The sequence below is a fragment of the Lissotriton vulgaris genome, chromosome 5 (genome assembly GCF_964263255.1).
Source record: "Lissotriton vulgaris chromosome 5, aLisVul1.2, whole genome shotgun sequence".
Classification (NCBI taxonomy): domain Eukaryota; kingdom Metazoa; phylum Chordata; class Amphibia; order Caudata; family Salamandridae; genus Lissotriton; species Lissotriton vulgaris.
In genome coordinates, this window is record NC_141693.1 from 380,831,184 (window position 1) to 380,850,960 (window position 19,777).

Here is a 19,777-nt window from a genome sequence, read left to right on the forward strand (position 1 = left end):
GCCTTGGTTGAGACCTTAGTCTTTCACTTTTCTTGTAATACAAGGCTGCAACATTATATCATCATGTACAAAGAGTACATCTGTGCCACACTACTTGATCCAGGGTGCAAACAAATAATGTCCACTTTCCTTCCTTTTCTCTCAAGGGGATGTTTTGAAATACAAGAGGTAGATTGTGGAGCAAGCAGGAAACTTGAAAAGAGAATGACTAGAACTTCAAGTCCTACCTTGCAGTTCTGGGGTGCCGCCTTCAACTTCCAGAAAGGGAAGTCTTGTCTCACAGCAGCCAACAACACCATCAACCAGAACACTGGCAACAACAGCAACAGAAGGACCAAACCCAACCTTAGAATTGTATTGGCCTCAGTTGTCAGTGCTCACGTCCAGGTCAGAGGCGATGGCAAAACAGGTTGAGCAAGGGGCATCACCAAGGAGTATTTGGATGATCCAATAGAAGTCTTTGTGGATTAAAATCCATTGAGGTATTGGTATGGGAAGATGTACCAATGGCCAGATAAAGTATAAAGTCAATAAAGTACCTGGCTTGTCATGCTCCCAGTTTGTCTGCTGAGTGTGCGTTCAGTGCAGCTGGTGTGGGTGTTACAGTGAGAAGGACCAGTCTCTCACCTTAATATGTAGAGAGATTTACTATGATCAAAATGAACCTAAATTGTATACCACACAATTACACCATTCCTAAAACAGGACAGGAGGAGAAATAGGGTGATTGGCCCAAAATTAAATCAAATACGATAGCTGATCAACTTCTAGGTGAACAACCTGAGTTTTAGGAAAAACTCTACTTCCCAGACTAAGTATGTCAGTTCCACTACAGATCTTTTTAATTATTTGTCATTGAACTTCTATCTTTGCAACAACAACAAAATAGTTAGTGGAACATTATTATTTTTGTGTCAGATTTATGCTGCCTCACCATTTTTTTAGTCACATATATTGCCGGATTGCAGTTGAACCAGTGTGCGTCAAAGAAGCCTCCAAAATTCCTTCATGACATTGGCGACAATGTCTGCCCTCCTTGCATGCCTATTGTTTATCCTTTTTTGCATCCCTTTGCACTAGAAGGTCTGCCCCAGAAGATCGTTGATTTATAAGACTACCAGGCAATACCAATTTCCAATGTGATGCCTGCATCAAAGATAAATACCTAATACCTAAACTACCCATGCTTGGATTAGAAGAGGTAACTACAACTATTGCAACAGTGAGTGAGTGAGTGACTGTGTGGGTGATGATTAAGATTGATGTGGTGGCAGACAGAGAGGGAGGGTGTTGAACTGTAATGTGGGAACTTGCCTGAGATTAATGATTTGCAATGTTTGGGGCCTGAGTGATAGGCAATCATATTTTCCCTTGAGGTGAATGGCATTCACAACCTTAATTAGTGAAAAGTAATTAACCTATAGGGTCCACTCCTATGATCCCTAAGTTTGTTCATCATTTAGGATGGCTGCCCCAGACAATCGTTTGATTTACAACACTGCCAAATTCTAATCTGTTGCTTGCATTAAAGGTGAGATAGTTAAGCATGGACGGAAAATCCGTTTCGCTCGCGGATTTTGCGGATGTTCGGTAAATTCGCAATCCGCGAGATTCGCGAATCTCCCGCAAAATCCGCAAATCCGCGAGCAGCGGATTTTATGGCTTGCTCGCACTGTTCGCATGAGTTCGCGGCTTCCCAGTACAACTTCGCGCCCCGCGAATAAGCGCTAAATTGCAGAAATATGATCTTAGCAAAACTGAAACTACTTACCAGGTTCAAAAGTTCAGGCTCATCATTAGTAGCCATTTCCTGTAGTGCTTCCTGAGGGGCCCCTCCAGAGTTCAGTTGCCAGTTGCAACTATTATGTGACCCTGCTCTGAACCTCAGAATAGTTACACATATGCCACAAAGGTCCTGAATTACAGCTAAGGGAGACAAGCAGGAGCCAGGCTGGAAGTTCAAATCCATTAATCAGCCCCTAATTCATTATTGTCAGTTGGGGCAGGGCAGGTGTTGTAACTAATTTTGCAACAATGAAAGCACTTAGCAAGTGCAAAAGATCACTAATCAGGAAGCACTAAGGAAGCAGGTGCCAGCTAAAAAAATATTCTGTGACACATTAATCAGCCCCAAATTAATTCAGGTCACTTGAGGCAGGGAAGGTGTGCTTTGCTTTGCCACAATAATGTAAAACTGGACAACCAGAGGGTGCTGTGATGAAACAGAGGGTGGCATGGGTGGGCCAGAGGGTGGCATGAGTAGTCAGAGAGTGGCAGTGGTGACAGAGAGTGGCAAACACCAAAAAAAAAAAATCCTCAAATTCGCGAGAATTCGCGGATTTTGCGGGTTGCGAGTTCGCAAATCCGCAAAATTCGCGAACGCGAGATTCGCAAAATTCGCCCATGCTTAGAGATAGTGTACATACCACTGTGCTTAGATTGGAACAGGTAACCATCGCACCAATAAGTGATCAGATTATCGAGTGACTGGGAGTGATGATTGGTGTGGAGGCTCACAGTGAGGGAGGATGTGTTGAACTGTAATATGTGAAATTTCTTGAGATAAATATTAATTTGCAATGTTTGAGGCCTGACTGATGCTCGATCATTTTTATTCAGCTTTTCTAGTGTTTGCCACAATAAATTCCTGTTTATATTGTCGAACGCTGAGCTGTAGTCGATGAAACATAGATACAAGGGCTGTTTTATGGCAAGTGTAGCATCTATCATTAGTGAGAGGCTTATGATGTTGGTAGTAGTACCCTTATTCTAACAGAAACCTGTTTTGTTATCCGGAATGCAGAAATTCCTGTCCGCCATGATGTTAATTCTTGAAAGTGCAATCCTGCATAATATTTAGCATCGTTGTCAAGGAGAGCTATCAATCTGTATTTTTTTAGATTGTCCCTATTGCCTTTTTTATAGATGGGGGAGATGATCGAGCCCCTCCATGAAGATGGTATCGTCGATGTGCGCAGGATTGATTCAAAGGTCGGTTTTAATATGGATGCTGTATTCTGTGTCTTGTTTGAATAATATGGGAGGGATCCCATTTGGCCCTGGGTCACCCTCGAGTCTCCCCATTGGAATTATTTTACAGATTTGTTCACTAGTGAGTATAAGAGACTGCTCTTAAATTGTGTTAAATGATGATTGAGATATTGGAGCATCGCTGTCAAACAGGAAAGTACCGGTATGATGTTCGAGTTCATAGTCTTTATTAAAATGAGTTTGTAGATAGGTTATCCAAGCCTTTTCTGTTACATGAGAGGTGATGCCCTGATTTAACGGTTTGGCAAAAGTGTTGACCATTAACCAAAATTGGGCACTGTTATTGTTTTTTATATTGTGCAAAACTTTGGCCCCGAAAACCTCCTCAGTGTCTTTTTTGGGGCGCCAAATTATTTTTCTACGCTTGGCTTTCAGGGCCCTCAGTTCTTGTAGGTTCTTAGATTTCTGCGTTGCCTTTCTTCAATCTCCGGAGTGTGCGGTTTATCAACATTTTAAAGTTTTTCATTTGCACATTGTGTCCAATGTTGGGACGGGGCGTTTGATTCAAAAAGGTCCTGAGTTCCTGTTTGAGTGGGGTCCCTTTTTTACACCATATTTGGTTCCTAAATTTCATGTGAACCCCTCCCAGCTTCTCAGATCATCGGAGTCTGCAGATTAAGCTTCTTCCACAAGTTGTTTTGCAAAGATAGTGAAGCCTTCTGGATCATCCATTTTGCATTTTATTCTCTTTTCATTTGATGTAAATTCTTCATCATGAGTATTTGCTGGCAGAGTTTGTGGCATGAAAATTTAACCTATTGTGATTTCCTGGGATCAGTGATCGCTGTGTCCAGAGATTGCACTGTTAAAGTCCATAATATTTGGGAACATGCAGCAGGAAACAAATGTGAAATCTATTGTGGTGCTTGCTACTGTATTTTGAAAAGTTGCGGTCTGGGGGCTGTCTCCTGGGAATCTTCCATTTTAGAGATCGGAAACCTAGCTGCTCTAAGATTGCCTCTGTGCTGTTTTTGTGTGTCTCCCGCCTGCATTATTATCTTGTGTTACTGTGGTCAACAGAAAAGGGTCCTCTTCCGTGTCGATGTCTTCAGGTGTCCTCCTGAACATGTGTGCGTTGAAGAGTCCAGTAATAGTCATACTATTAGTCTGCTCTTCCATTAAGATTTCCTCTAACTTCTCTTTCAGCTGCAGGATGCCTGTGGTTCTTTCACGGGGGTGTAGGTAGAGGTTTATAAGAATAACCTGCACGTTTTTTCCCTCCCCCTGTAAGGTTAGTCTAAGCGGCTGCATAGCGTTTGGAGTTGCTTGGCAGTGCATCATTGACTCTGTAGCATAGGTGCTCTTTATGGAGCTGTATGTAGCCAAACCTCCCTAGCTGTGAGCAAATTTGGCACTCCATGTGGCAGGCAGGGAGAGCAGATTAAAACCATTCAGAGCATGCGGCGATTCGCTCAGAGTTTCTTGGAATGAAATTATATCGAATCTTTGAAGGTATTGTTGCAATTCCAAATCCAGGGTCTTGTCTCCCACCCGTAGATGCTCCATGAGCAAAGTTTAAGGGAGTTTTTTATTTCAGTGTTCTGATCAGTGAACTTGGAATGTCACAAGTTTCAGTTTTTTGTATGTATGGTCATTGATAGCCACTTCCACTCTTGTAGGGCGATGCTTTTTATAGTGTTAGATCTATGGAGTTGTTAATCTCTAACTTCTTTGCCCACTGGAGTTTTGCTGTGGGCTCCTGATAGCACAGAGTACAGATGTGTGATTGGTTGGGTCCCTCCAGACTCTTTTTTATTTTCTGAGGTTATAATTAGGGGGTCCGGGTATCTTGGTCTTGTGAAGGGCCTTAGCTTAATGCCCCAGGTGTTAAACTTTGTCTGCTATCCCAGACGTGGCCCAAACTGTTTTAGTCGCTTCCACTCCCGGATGTTCTGGAGACTCCACAAATTCTATCAACTCTAGATCAACAGATCTTATGTTCTTCAGGCTATTGATAGAGTATATTAAACGTAGGTGTTTCTTCTATTTAATATGTCAAACTGACCCATTGAATTATAGTCGGGGTGGAATATGATTATTGTGGAGTAAAATTGCGCCTTTTGTTCTGCATGTGATTTCTGATTGACTATGAATATGTACACAGGCGCTTGGGGTGATTATTGCTGCGCCGTAAGTTATGCCCATGTTAATGCGTACTCTGTTCTCACAAGGTTTGACCATTGGGGCTTCTCCACCGCTTTTGTTTGTTATGGGTGCAATGCCTCCTTTTGCATCTGCCCCCCCCTTCCTGGGGCAGGTCTGTGTTAGGGAGCAGGTTTTCTGGAAGTTCCTGTTGGCTCTTTGTCCCGTCACCTACGTGGGTCAAGGTATCAAGTGGGTCCCCCTTGAGATCTTTCCCTTGTTACTGCATCGTGGTCCTGCAAGAAGATGTTAATTGAGTTAATTGAGTCAACTTTTGATTTCGCCCCTTTTGTTTCAGCCTCTTTCGTTGTTTCGATGTAAGCAAGCTAGTTGGAGAAAGGTTTGTTCCTGAGAGTCTGCTATTAGGCGGCGTGTTGTGCCTTAGGTCGAGGATCCTTGCTTTGTTTTTTTTCCTCTGATCTTGTTGTGCCATCCTCAGGCAAAATATTCTCTGGTTTCTGGGCCACAATGTCGTTGGACATTTCCTTGGATTTCAGTTGTTTTGGCTGTTGCTTGGCAGTCTCCATTGTGGCTAGTTCTTTTGGTGTTAATTTCTGTGACACTGCCGTTCTAATGTCAGCTAGAATGTTGTCCATTGCCTTTGGAAGGGTTGCCATCTTATCTACTATGGATATGCAGGTGCAGCTAGCCTGTACTATTTGTGTCTCCGCTTGTGCTCTTCTGATTAGGTTATTGAGATCTGCCAGTTTGTCGCCAATATTCGCGACAAAGATCGAAAGAGAGTTGAGAACTGACACTTGTGTCCATCTTATCAGACTGATATTGCATGGCATTTACCAACATTTGCATTGTGTGTAGCATAGTGGTCCAGATTTGTGTGTGCTGTATTGATCCTTGGGGAGCTGTTTCTTCATTGGGGTTCTGCCATGGGTGCAAGAGAATATGAGGCGACTAGTTCCTCCCATTACTCAGGTGTAAGGTAGGATGATTCAGGTACTGTTTCCTGTGTTGCTGTGGCGTGGTCCCATTGTGTTTTGATTTTTTGTTCATCTTGTGCAGTGCCTGCAGGTGGTTGGCCATAATTGACATACAATTGTTCCAGAATTGGATGGCTCTGTCTTCCCGGTGATGTCTGGGAAGTGAGCTGAATTTCTCCTACCACCGTTTCAATTGAAAGTGCTCATGGTCGGACTTCCCCACTGTTTCCATCGAGGGCTCTGGCCTTGGCGGGAATGACGGGGAAAATTGCTTTACCTTGTTTTTTACTTTTCTTTGGTGCACTGATTCCATTACCTTATCTTTTTGTTGTTGATGGTGTTCGATGGCACCTAATCCTTCCCATTGAACATTGTTTTTATTGATGTTGTTGTTGGCATTGTTATTATTATTAATATTATTATTATTATTATTATTATTATTATTATTATTATTATTATTATTATTAATAGCCGGGTTTCCTTCATCTTGGCTTTCATGGAGTATTAACCCTACTTTGTAAGGAATAGGGGGACCCCCTCTAGGGCAATTTCTTTCAGGTCAGGGAGAAGAGGGGAAAAATGAACAAATACAATGGAAAGAACTCTCTCGTGACCTATTGATTTTCCAGGGTAAATACTCCAATTATACTGGCATAATCATTGTAATAAAACACATTTATTTTATTTTTTCATTGTTTTTATTCTTTAAATTACTTCTTCATTTGGTATTTTCTTTTTTTAAGGTTTTTTTTATATAAAAGATTTATACATCAAAAAGTATCAAAAAATTACTCCAAATACACAATTCATTATTTCAAAGCTTCTATACAATCAGCACCAGGTAGAGAACAGTACTACACACATACCACTTTCACTCTGTCACATTCACAACTTCACATATCTGGGTTCTTTATACGCGTCTTATTTGATGTTATCTCTGTTACTCAAGTACATAACCACTTTAGTTGGTAAAAAAAGAGGGGACTTGGTCAACGCGTTTCGGTGGGATTTGCACAACGATGGACACCACCTTCATCAGGACGCGTCAGATAAGATAAAGGTTCTCTAGAACCTGGGAATATCTGAAAAAGTACATATATAAAAATCTACATTACTTATATGCCCATATGACACATATTTAAACAGAGACATTGTACGGATTGATTAGCATCTTTCATAATCATATTCTTGTTTTACCCCTTGTGACACCTTATAACCCATTCTGTGACTTCTCTATAAGAAAGAGAACAACAACCATTTCATTTTAAAAAGAGAGAAGGAGAAGGAGAAACTTCTTAAGGCTCCTTAGGGAACACGGACGCTTGTTTATCTACATATCTTCATTTCTCATACTTTATTTTAGGTCTAGCAACCCTTATGCTAATTTTAATACTTAGCAACTCTAATAACTCACTCTCAATAATTCTTCAAACCAGAATGTCACTGGTACTTCAAGATTCCTTTGAATGGCGCAGTACCCACGATTAAACTATATATAAAAGATAATACAAGGGTGATTCTTCCATTCACAAAATGGAAAACCGTTGACCATTATAGACCTTGTCACTATCGTAGACCTTATCACTAACCCCTGTTTACCATAAATCAGCTCTAGTGATGGGATTGCAGTGGGAAATTCTGTTGAGGATTCAGCACTGTAGCTATCTTGGAATTATTTTCCTCTCTGGAAAGGGACAAAGACGATGGATCTAATAGCCAATGTGTCTCTAACAATCCCATTAATAAACATGTTGTCGAAGGGGACCCTATATTATCTTAAATATCCCACCAACTAGGTCCCCTCTGGGATTCATGGATAGGGATGTTGACTGGAAAAACTTTGTTTCAGGGTTGTTTTGTTGACCGAGAAGACACCTGTATGTAATTTGGGGAATTTAAATCTACATGTAACTTGATAATTTCTCCACAGCATATGAAACATCCCATATTTCCCACAGTAGAGAGATAGATACCTTAAAATTGTTTTCTTCTCAACTTAATGGAATGCTTCCTTATTCATTTCTTTTTTATCCTTTACCCAAAACGTTGAATAGTGTCAGTCACCAGTTCATGCGCAGTACGTCACGTCACTGTTTGGGTAATAGGGAGAAAATTACCACATTGTATTCCTTTAGTATATTAGGTGCATAAAATTTAATGGTATGTCTTTTTTATCAAGTTGTCTGCTTTGCTTTTCTCTTATATTATTCCCTTAGTCCCATATAGAGACTGACATAAAAGTGTCAAAAATCTATGTTTCTAAAACCCCCTTTAACCCTCTCACCACAAGTCTAAGAGCCTGCCCCAGGTTAATCTGCAATACTATGAGATTCCTTGTCCGCAATTAAGAGGTTTACCCTGAATCGAATTGGGGACACACATAGGGGCTTTGCTTGCTTACCGCATATGTCCTATCTCTTTCCCTCCGTCAGAATCCGTCTCCATACGTGGTGCTACCGCGATCGAGTCTCAGTCCGGGCAGCATTCTTATATACCCAAGTTCCCGCGCGCAATCATCTAGATTGAAGACACCTGGGTCCATTTAGATAAAAGTTACTTTCTTGTGCGACTCCTCTCATCACATGGGCCATATAGCCCAATCTCGTACTGAGAATAACCAGACTGACAAAAGGGGTTTTAGAGATTGGATACTTTTAATGTTATTTTACATACAGTGTATGTATCCAAGATGATATTACTGTAGAGACCCTGCCAGATATGAATGTAGATGGCATCTACAATCTTTAGAATTTTTCTGTATGGATTCTCCCCTTCGTATGTTTGTCTATCTATAACTCTAAAGTTACCGCGGTTGAGTGATGTCCCACTGGATTTCTTCATGTACTCCATTTTTTTACAGTGTCCATAGAGAAAATCCAAAAAAATTCCCTCCTTTTGCGAAGAATATCCATAGGGGTCCCTGCTTGATTTCTTACCTTTTCCAAAATGCACCATTTTGCATCTTTTTCTGAATGTTGTTTACTTAAAAAGTAGCTTACTAAAGGGGCCTCAATTCTACTGTTACGTATCGATGACTTATGTTCGCTACATCGTACTCTGAACTCGCGTGATGTTTCTCCAACATAAGACAAGTTACATGGGCAGGTTATACTATAGATGATGTTTTGGCTCCTATAATTGGTAAGGTCTCTTAATTTAAAATTCTTCCCCTGATACTCAAATGAGTCGGTGACTATAGCTGAATCACAGTCATGGCAGGAACCACACCTATGATTACCTATTACCATAGGTAAGCCTGTAATCGTACCCTGAAGTAACCAAACTGGTGCCTCAGGTTTCGTATGTACTAGTAAGTCACGAAGGTTTCGGTTTCTGCAAAAAGCCACTAGAGGTAAGTCAAGCTTAGTTTCTTCTTCACATGTATTTAAAATCTTCCAATTTTTACAAATAATGTTCTTTATCTTGAAGTTGAAGGGAGAGTGATTAACCACACAGACCACCTGATCTTTCGAGGTACGATGTGTACCCTCCAAAAGGGTATCCCGATTAAAATATTTCGCCCTCTTATATGCCTGACGAACTAACCTCTTTTGGTAGCCTCTAGCTAGCAGACTCAGCTTCAATGCATCGCCGTGTTTGTGGAATTCCTTCATGCTAGTGCATTTTCTTTGAATGCAAAGAAATTCGCCATTGCAAGACGGCTACGGCTACAGGAGGAAGGAGAGAGGGAATGGCAGAGGGAGGAGCAGGTGTACAGACAGAGGATCACCATGTTCATGCTCACAGAGGCAGAGATACTCCAGAGGTACAGGTTGGACTCAGACACCATCTTGGACCTCATCAGGGACCTCCAACCACTGTTGGAGCACACTACCCCAAGGGCGCATGCTATTCCACCCCACGTCCGGGTGCTGTGCAGCCTACACCGGCTTGCGTCTGGTAGCTACCAGAGTGTGGTTGCTGCGGTAGGTGGGGTAACTCAGAGCAGCCTGTCAAGGTATTTCCACAAATTCCTTGACGCCATGTTACAGAGGATGGACCATTACATATCTTTTCCTGCAACCCATGCTGAACTGGTCCAAACAAAATCTGACTTTTACCAGATGGCACGATTTCCCAATATAATAGGCTGTATTGATGGCACGCGCATTCCCATTTGTCCTCCTGCTGCCACCGAATACATATACAGGAAAAGGAAGTCTACGCACACCATCAATGTGCAAGTGATTTGCAATGCAAAGTGCCACATCACTGACCTTGAGGCTAAATTCCCTGGGAGTACCCACGACTCCTACATATTTCAAAACAGCGGCATCTATGCACGGCTGACTGCAGAGGAATTTGGTGAAGGATACCTGCTAGGTAAGACACAGTGTGCAACACCCATAACGCCTATAGCTGCAAGAAGTACATGTATGCATGCAAATTATGTATTCCCATTTCCTTTTATGTGACAGTACATATGTTCTCCGCTCCTTTCATACTCACCCCCTACCTCAACCCCTCAACACCCAGCCAAAGGAGATATAACCGGGCCCACAAGAGCACAAGAAATGTAGTGGAGCGTACGTTTGGTTTACGGAAAAGCAGGTTCAGGTGCTTGCACAAGAGTGGAGGTGCAAGGCACTATACCCCCATCACCTGCTGCAAGATCATTGCTGCCTGTGCTATGTTGCACAACCTTGCTGTGAAGAAGGGTACTGAGGTGGAGTTGTCAGACTATGAGGATCATGACGACAACACTGCTGTGCCTGAAACACAACCTGCTGGACTGTCAACACCAAGTGATGGCAGATACAGACGTGAGGATATTACACAGAACTATTTCTGAGTAAGTAATGACACTGAGACCTATGTTGTAAGCACGAAATTTAGTTTAATAAAGAACATATGTAGGTATGTTAAGGAACAAAAGTGCACCAGTAAGCATTTCACTGCAATGCTCACAGTGAGTAAACACACACAGACAGGGGTGGAATGCACCCACCGTAGGTGTATGAAGTCACTACGCAGCTTCCAATAGCACAAATGTGCATCTAAGAGTTTCAAATTTCAAACTTGTATGCCCAATGGCAGTAGCCCATACTATTAAGTGGTCATTTGTGGCCACGCTTTGTACTGGCAGTGGTATGTGGCTCACCCTGTTCCCCGGGCGTTTGGACTGCAGCCTCACCCTGTCGCCTGCTGCTCCTCCTTGTCTCTACGACATGGGCGCTTGGCGTGCTGCTCCTACTGGTGCTGCCTTCACTCTCCTGCACGTCAACAGCAGCAGTTTGTGCAGATTGTGCATTGAGTAGAGCCTCTAGCGCACCGGTCATTCTGGCTATGCCCCTTGTTAAGTGATTGTTGGTTTGGGTTAAGACTTCCTGACTGGTCATGCTACAACTGCATAGCAGGGAAGTGGCTGTTGCCAGGCGGTGAATGGCTTTGTCAGTTCACTGTGCACGCTGCTTCTCCCTGCGCCTTGATGTGATTTCAGAGTCCAGTTTAGTGCACAGTTGCTGCATGGATTTGGTCATGTCATGTATACCAGTGGCCATGTTTTTGTTAACTTCCACCAGTTCCCTGATGCCCTTGCCAATTTCCTGCATGTTGATGTTGAGGTTGCACATTTGTCTTTGACAGGACATGATGCCCTTACACTGTATCCTCTGAATCTTCACCATGGATACCTCAAGGCCCTGGAAGACACTGGACCCCTCCCCACATGCACCTACACTCCTTCCTTGTACTGTGCGGCGTCTAGTGGTAGTAGGTACAGGCGCTGCGCTGGGCTGCAGTGTGGCAGAGATGTGAGTTGTGTGAGTCTTCACCCACCATTTCACCAGCAGCTGACTCCATTTCCATCAGTAGGGACATGACATGCCTCCTGCTAGGTTGTGCCAATGGTGTTTCTATATCCTGTGATGCTGGCATATCTGGTGAAGATACCAATAGTGGTGACTGTGAAGGTCTTGGGGATGCCTGCATTTCCTCACTGATGTCAGGTTCTTGGGAAGGTGCCTGCCCACTCGGTACACCTGTGTCCTGTGATGCACTGGGACCTGGATCTTCACTTTCAGCCCTCTCGGGTGCCGTGCCTTCTGCCTCCTGTGACTGCCTTCTGGATGTATGACCTGTGGACATATGAGCGCATATCAGCTAGGTGCAAATGTCTCACAGGGACTACAATTAAACTTGGGAAATTGCACTTATTACATGCTGCCTGGCCTTCATTGTGTCTGCAATCATTTGCCTGCCTTGGTGGTTACTGTGCTGTATGACATGGTCTTTCATTTACTAACTACATGTACCATGATGCATTGCAACTGTTTTGCACAGACACACTAGGACTGGGGTAACTTAGCTTCAAGGGGTGAGCGATGGATGAGGGTGTGAGGGGGATTGCTGTGCATGCATCTTACCTTTTCTACTTGCAGCTTTCGCCGAGTTGTCCACTTCTCCCAGTCCATGGACGCTTTCTGGCTCCAGGGTTGTGGCCACCATCTCCTCCAGGTCAGTGAGGGACGGTGCTGTGTTCTTTCCTACCCCTGTTAGCGAGGCCTGTTTGTGGTGGTCTGCAATTTTTTTTTTGGTGAGGCTCCTTAGGTCATAAAGCCTCTTTTTTAAATATTCAGTGACTCTGGTGGTCACTCCCACTGCATTCACTTTGTCAAGGATTTCATTCCAAATCTTCCTTTTAGCTGATTCAGGCACAGTGAGGGACTGACTTCCAAAACATTTGTGGTGCACCTTTAACACCTCCTCCACAAGAACCTGGAGCTCCATGCTGCTGAATTTCAGCTTTCTTTTTCTGTCTGTCTGCTCTGTGTCCTTGCTGCTTGCCATGTTTGAGATTTAAAAGTGCACAAACTCTGTCTGCTGCTGCTCCCAGTCTCTCTGCTCCAACTGCCTCTCCAGAACCTTTTAATTAATTGCAGCTGCCTGTGTAGCCACTTCCTGGCAGGAAGGGGGAGGGTGATTGCACCTGATTGACTGTTGTATTGAGTTTCACTTTTGCTTGCTTTCCGATTCGGTAATTACCGAATCGGTATTTACCGATTCGGTATTTACCGATTCAGTATTTCCAATGCATTCCTATGGGCCTTTTGGCCCATAGGGATGAATGGGAAATACCGATTCGGTAAATACCGATTCGGTAAATACCGATTCGGTAATTACCAAAAGTCCGATACCGAATTTTACCGATTCGGTAAAAAAATATTGATTTTTTCCCTACATCTCATTTACCGATTTTTGAATACCGAATCGGTAAAATTCGGTATTTAAGAATCGGTAAATGACATTTACCTACATCTGGCCCCTAATATACTAAAGGAATACAATGTGGTAATTTTCTCCCTATTACCCAAACAGTGATGTGACATACTGCGCATGAACTGGTGATTGAGACTATTCGACATTTTGGGTAAAGGATAAAAAAGAAATCAATAAGGAAGCATTCCATTAAGTTGAGAAGAAAACAATTTTGAGGTATCTATCTCTCCACTGTGGGAAATATGGGATGTTTCATATGCTGTGGAGAAATTATCAAGTTACATGTAGGTTTAAATTTCCCAAATTACATACAGGTGTCTTCTCGGTCAACAAAACAACCCTGAATCAAGGTTTTTCCGGTCAACATCCCCATCCCATGGAATCCCAGATTTTTAGACACATATTGGCTATTAGATCCATCGTCTTTGTCCCTTTCCAGAGAGGAAAATAATTCCAAGATAGCTACAGTGCTGAATCCTCAACAGAATTTCCCACTGCAATCCCATCTCTAGAGCTGATTTAAGGTAAACAGGGGTTAGTGATAAGGTTTACGATAGTGACAAGGTCTATAATGGTCAACGGTTTTCCATTTTGTGAATGGTAGAATCACCCTTGTATTATCTTTTATATATAGTTTAATTGTGGATACTGTGCTATTCAAAGGAATCTTGAAGTACCAGTGACATTCTGGTTTGAAGAATTATTGAAAGTGAGTTATTAGAGTTGCTAAGTTTTAAAATTAACATAAGGGTTGCTAGACCTAAAATAAAGTATGAGAAATGAAGATATGTAGATAAACAATAGTCCGTGTTCCCTAAGGAGCCTTAAGGAGTTTCTCCTTCTCTCTTTTTAAAATGAAATGGTTGTTGTTCTCTTTCTTATAGAGAAGTCACAGAATGGGTTATAAGGTGTCACAAGGGGTAAAACAAGAATATGATTATGAAAGATGCTAATCGAGCCGTACAATGTCTCTGTTTAAATATGTGTCATATGGGCATATAAGTAATGTAGATTTTTATATATGTACTTTTTCAGATATTCCCAGGTTCTAGAGAACATTTATCTTATCTGACGGGTCCTGATGAAGGTGGTGTCCATCGTTGTGCAAATCTCACCGAAACGCGTTGACCAAGTCCCCCTTTTTTTACCAAATAAAGTGGTTAAGTACTTGAGTAACAGAGATAACATCTAATAGGATGTGTATATAGAACCCAGATATGTGAAGTTGTGAATGTGACAGAGTGAAAGTGGTATGTGTGGTACTGTTCTCTACCTGGTGCTAATTGTAAAGAAGCTTTGAAAAAATGAATTGTGTATTTTGAGTAATTTTTTTATACTTTTTGATGTATAGATCTTTTATATAAAAAAAATCATGAAAAAAGTAAAATACCAAATGAAGAAGTAATTTAAAGAATAAAAACAATGAAAAAATGAAATAAATGTGTTGTATTACGATGATTATGCCCGTATAATTGGAGTATTTACCCTGGAAAATCAATAGGTCACAAGGGAGTTCTTTCCATTGTATTAACCCTACTTTTACTGGGTTGGGTATTGCCCGATTGGGTAAGGTTCCTTCCTTGTTGCCACTATCACTGAGAGGGGTGTGTTTGTTAGTGTTTTGGTTTGCTTCTTCTTTCATGGCATATGTGAAGCGGTTAGTCTGAGCTTGTCCAGCTTGGCCACCTGTCTATCTTCCGTTAATTTTATTGATGTGTTGGTTGGTTGAGTTTATATTGGCACTTCTCTTCGGTGTCTGCTCCGATTTGCCCTGTTTGACCTTGTTTGTTCCTTCATGTAAGTTGTCCCCCTGTCCCTTTTCCTCATTAGACTTTTCGGCTTCTGCACTTGTTTTGCAAGATCTTACTGCGCATAACGTTTCCCTGCCTGCCAGGAGCCCCTAGTAGTCTCCATTTGGCTGCTGTCGCATAGTTTGTAGTGTTTTTATGGGTTGAGGTGGGGTTGGGAGATTGCTGTCCTGATTGCTGACTAGGTATAGAGCCAATCTGGCATCTTTTAGGAAGGAGAATTTGGTGTATATTTTTGGTTGATGTCCTTTAGTCTTGATAGCCTTGGGATTGTGTTGTTTGCTTTAGCTATCAGCTTTGCTGGGGGGCTGCTGAGAAGGGGCAAGATCAAGAAAGTCACCTCTTCCTTTGTTACCAGGTCTTCAGTGCTTTCAAGGTTTTTAGCTCCGGAAGACTTCTTTGTAGTTCTGCGCCTTTTCCTACTAGGGTTCGGCGCCGGCTGCTGTCTTGGCTTCCCTGATCTCACTGTTAAGTAAAAGTTGTGGGCCTGCTTCCCGCTTTCTTCCCCACCTTTTCCTTGGCTTGGGCCTTGTCCTTAGCCCTTGGCCCTTGGCTGTAACTCCGCTGGCCCGGTGGTTATTACCTTACCTTTTTCTACCCTTTTCTTTTTTTCTCTTTCTTGCCTTTTTCTTTTTCTTACCTTTAATTGCTTTTACTTGCTTTTCCTTGCCTTTTCCTCTTCCCTTCCTCTTTTTCTTTCCTCCTTCGCTTGGGGAGCTCAGTAGTCAGTGGCTGCACTTCAGGCTTTGGTTGCTCCCTCTGCACTGGTGCACAGCCCACTGCGCCAAGCCCCCTACCCCATACTCCTGCACTGTCTTGTGCTGAACTCTCTGGGAGCCTTGCACAAAGCAGCCAGGCTTAATTCAGAGGTAAAGTGTAAAGTATTTAAGCAGCCCTCAAAAGTAATGGAATGAAAGCACAACACAAGAAAAATCCAGAAACCAATTTAGAACAATAAAGTAAAATATAATAAATAAAATGATTCTAGAACAACAAATATCCAGTTAGGAGAACTGGAGATCTTAAATTTTAAAGTTTTAGGTAGATATAGAGCAAAAAACATACCACTCATTGTCATCTGGTGGTTTTAGTTCAGGCAGACTGCAATGGAGCATTGGCAAATATAGGGAACCAAGTTAGTCCTCGTGATAAGTACTTTCTCAAATTTCGGAGAGAAGAGTTCTGTTTGTGGTGGAAGAACCTGCAAGGAGCAGGGGGAGCATTAAGGAGTGTAGGTGCTGTAGAACAAATAGATGCAGGGAAGCACAGTGGGTGTAAGAAGATGCGTTCCCTTGACAAAGCTTGACTACAGGGACAGTCTTTCCCTGCAGTACCATATGGTGTCTGCTGACTGAACAAGCTATAAATAGACCATACCAGGAAAACTTCCTAAGAGTATGGCTGGATTATGCATGCATGTTTAATAATCATTTTGAACTAACTGTTGATTCTTAACTGAGAAAAGCAGGGTTATATCAGGTCCTGAGGAAAGCCGATTCACCCTATGTGGGCCGAGTACTGGCTGAACATGTCGACATTTTAGATGGGCTGGAACACTGCATCCAAATGGCATCGGATTGTTTTTAATCTTGCCCTAAACCAGGGGTCTCCAAACCGGTCCTGGAGGGCCGGATCCATGCCAGATTTGTAAAATTACTACATGTATCTCAATGGGGATATCCCAAAAATCTGGCATGGATCCGGCCCTTCAGGACCGGTTTGGAGACCTCTGCCCTAGACCCTATAGAAAAAAAAACATCAATACAGGATCTAGAGGCATTTTTAACTCACTTATACTCCCTGCAGTTCAACCCATGAGAGCTCCGCTTTCAAATGCGCCAAGCCCACTCATACACACTAGGTGCATGAGTGAGGGTCCGATTATGAAGCAAGGTGAAGTACCATAATATTGAGTTGTAAATATCGAGGTGCAAGATTATCGACAGCAAGAATATCGTGGACAAGAATATCAACAGTAAGGTAAGAAATATTGTTTTTCTAATCATCGAAGGCAGTAATATCATTTTTAAAAATGTCGTTGTTAATAATATCAATGTTTATATTAGATTTATGCATTTTGGTATATTTTTTAAATGTATATGTTCTATATTTTTGTTTAAGTATTGTATGTACTTTTAAATATATGTGTAACAGTTTTTTAAAGTAAATTTTACGTTTTCGTTCCATAGAGGATTCTGGGTTTATAAGGGAATAGGATGGGAGGTAATTTAATTATAATACATTTAATATTAATTTGCAGGAGTTATTAAGGATTTTTAATTGATATTTGCGTTTTTCTTTTGTAGCGCATTGCGGGTTTATAGGGGAACAAGGTGGGAAGTAATCTAATCATAATTAATTAGTTAATAATATTTAATAATTCATTTTTATATATTGTTAATTGTGGTGATTCATTGTTTATCAATTAGTTATTCATTGGTTGTTAATTCTTATTAAATATTTGTTCAATACATTAATTATGTTATTTTTTTAGGAGAGGGTTGTGGGTTTATAGGGGAAAAGGGTTGGTAGTAATTTAATGTTAATTAATTAACTAATCATTTGTATTATTAATTAATAATTAGGAATTTATGTTTTTATATTGCTAATTGTGGTAAATAATATTTTATTAATTAGTTAATAATTGTTTGTTAATCTTTAATAATTAATTGGTGAATGTGTAAATTGTGTTGTTTTCTTAGCAGGGGGTTGTAGGTTTATAGGGGTGGAGGTTGGGAAGTAAGTTAATTGTAATTACATTATTTATATTTTAAAGAATTTAATATTTATATATGTTACATTTTAAATTGAAAATTGTGGTAAATATTATCTTGTTAATTATGTATTCATTGGTTAATATTAATGATTCATTATTAACCAATTATGTTCTTTGTGTCATTTTTTGTGTGCTTTGTGTTGATAGGGGAGTAGGCTGGGGAGCAATTTATTTCAATATATTTTTGACATTTGTAATTATAAAATGTATTTTAAGTTGTATTACATTATTAAATGTGTGAATTAAAATATTATGTATTGTTTTTAAACTGCTTGTTAATTCTAATACATTGATTAGATCATTATTAATTAATTATGTTAATAGTGTTATGTTTTAGAACTTTGGTGGTGTAATAATTGTTTTTTTAAATTTTGAATATTTTGCTTGTGTGGGAATAGAAAATTATTCCTATATGCAATCCCTCAGTTTCCCTACTGTTACACTCACTGGAGTGGAAAGAGTAAATTATTCCCCTTCGCTATCCAACACATTTCCTACGGTTGCACTCGCTGGAGTGGGAATAGTAATTGTTACCCCTCCGCTATCCAACACTTTCCCTACTGTTGCACTCACTGGAGTGAGAATAGTAATTTTATCCCCATCGCTATCCAATATTTTCCCTTTTATGACTGTTAATGTACTGTAAAATGTAATTGTAAAAGAATAAAATATTTTAATATTTAATTTATTATATGTACATATTTTATTTACATTTTAATTTTACTGGTATGTGTATATATATATATATATATATATATATATACGTGAATTTATGTATTTATAATCGTTAATGTTTCTAACATTTTATAATCTAATATAATCGTTTTTATTATTATCATTACGTAAATATATATATAGTTAAATTTTTTAACATTATATTTATTGATTCTAATTTTTAAAAATGTATAATAATTCTAAATATCTTTTTTTAAAATTATATGTATCACTTTATTTTATATTACTTTTTACACATTAAAAAAATGATATTTTTAACAACGATATTTTTTTCGATATATTGGCACTTACAATGATGTAGGTAGGATGTTGATATTCTTGACTTCGATATTTTGGTGTCAGTATTTTGGGACCCTGGTATTGTGGTTGTCGATATTCTGTCAGTGATTCATGAAGCAAGCCACAGGTAGTACCTGTGGGTGAGGACGCTATAGTATATGTGTGTGTGTATATATATATATATATGAGATACTTGATATAATGACTGGTATTGCACTTTAGCTGGTTTAGCTTTCCTTTCTCATGCACTTTTTACAAATGTTGCACTTTACTCACTTAGCACTTTTTCATACGACCGCTTGTACATTGACGGATATAACCATATGCCTGAATTGTAGATATTAGAATTTCCCTGTTATTGTTTATTACTAAACAGATGTTTATCTGTTCTTTAAGCAAGGGATTTTTTTCTATTATACATAGGGTCAATGAGATACATGAGTGTCATAGGTGGATTTAACCCGTGAGAATTTATGAACCATGTATATCAATATCTGGATTTAACCAGTGATGTTTTTCTGTCTTTTGGTAATGTTCCATTGGATACACTGTCACTTTACTGTGGAAGTATGTTGTTTATTTCTATGAAGTCACATGACTCACTATGTACCTGTGAGGGGTTGGTCACTATGTGTAATTAGCATATAAAAAAGCATTGAGTTCGATGTACTAGTTGCAGCGTGAACAAGGGCACAACTTGCCAGAAACGCGTAGCTGCTTTCTGTTGTTCAATAAAAACAACTCTGCTGATGTGCTGTGGTCCGTCTCCTTCCTGTTTGCTGGTGTGCTGCGTGGTTGCTGAGACACCGAGAGATCCAGAGGAGTCACGT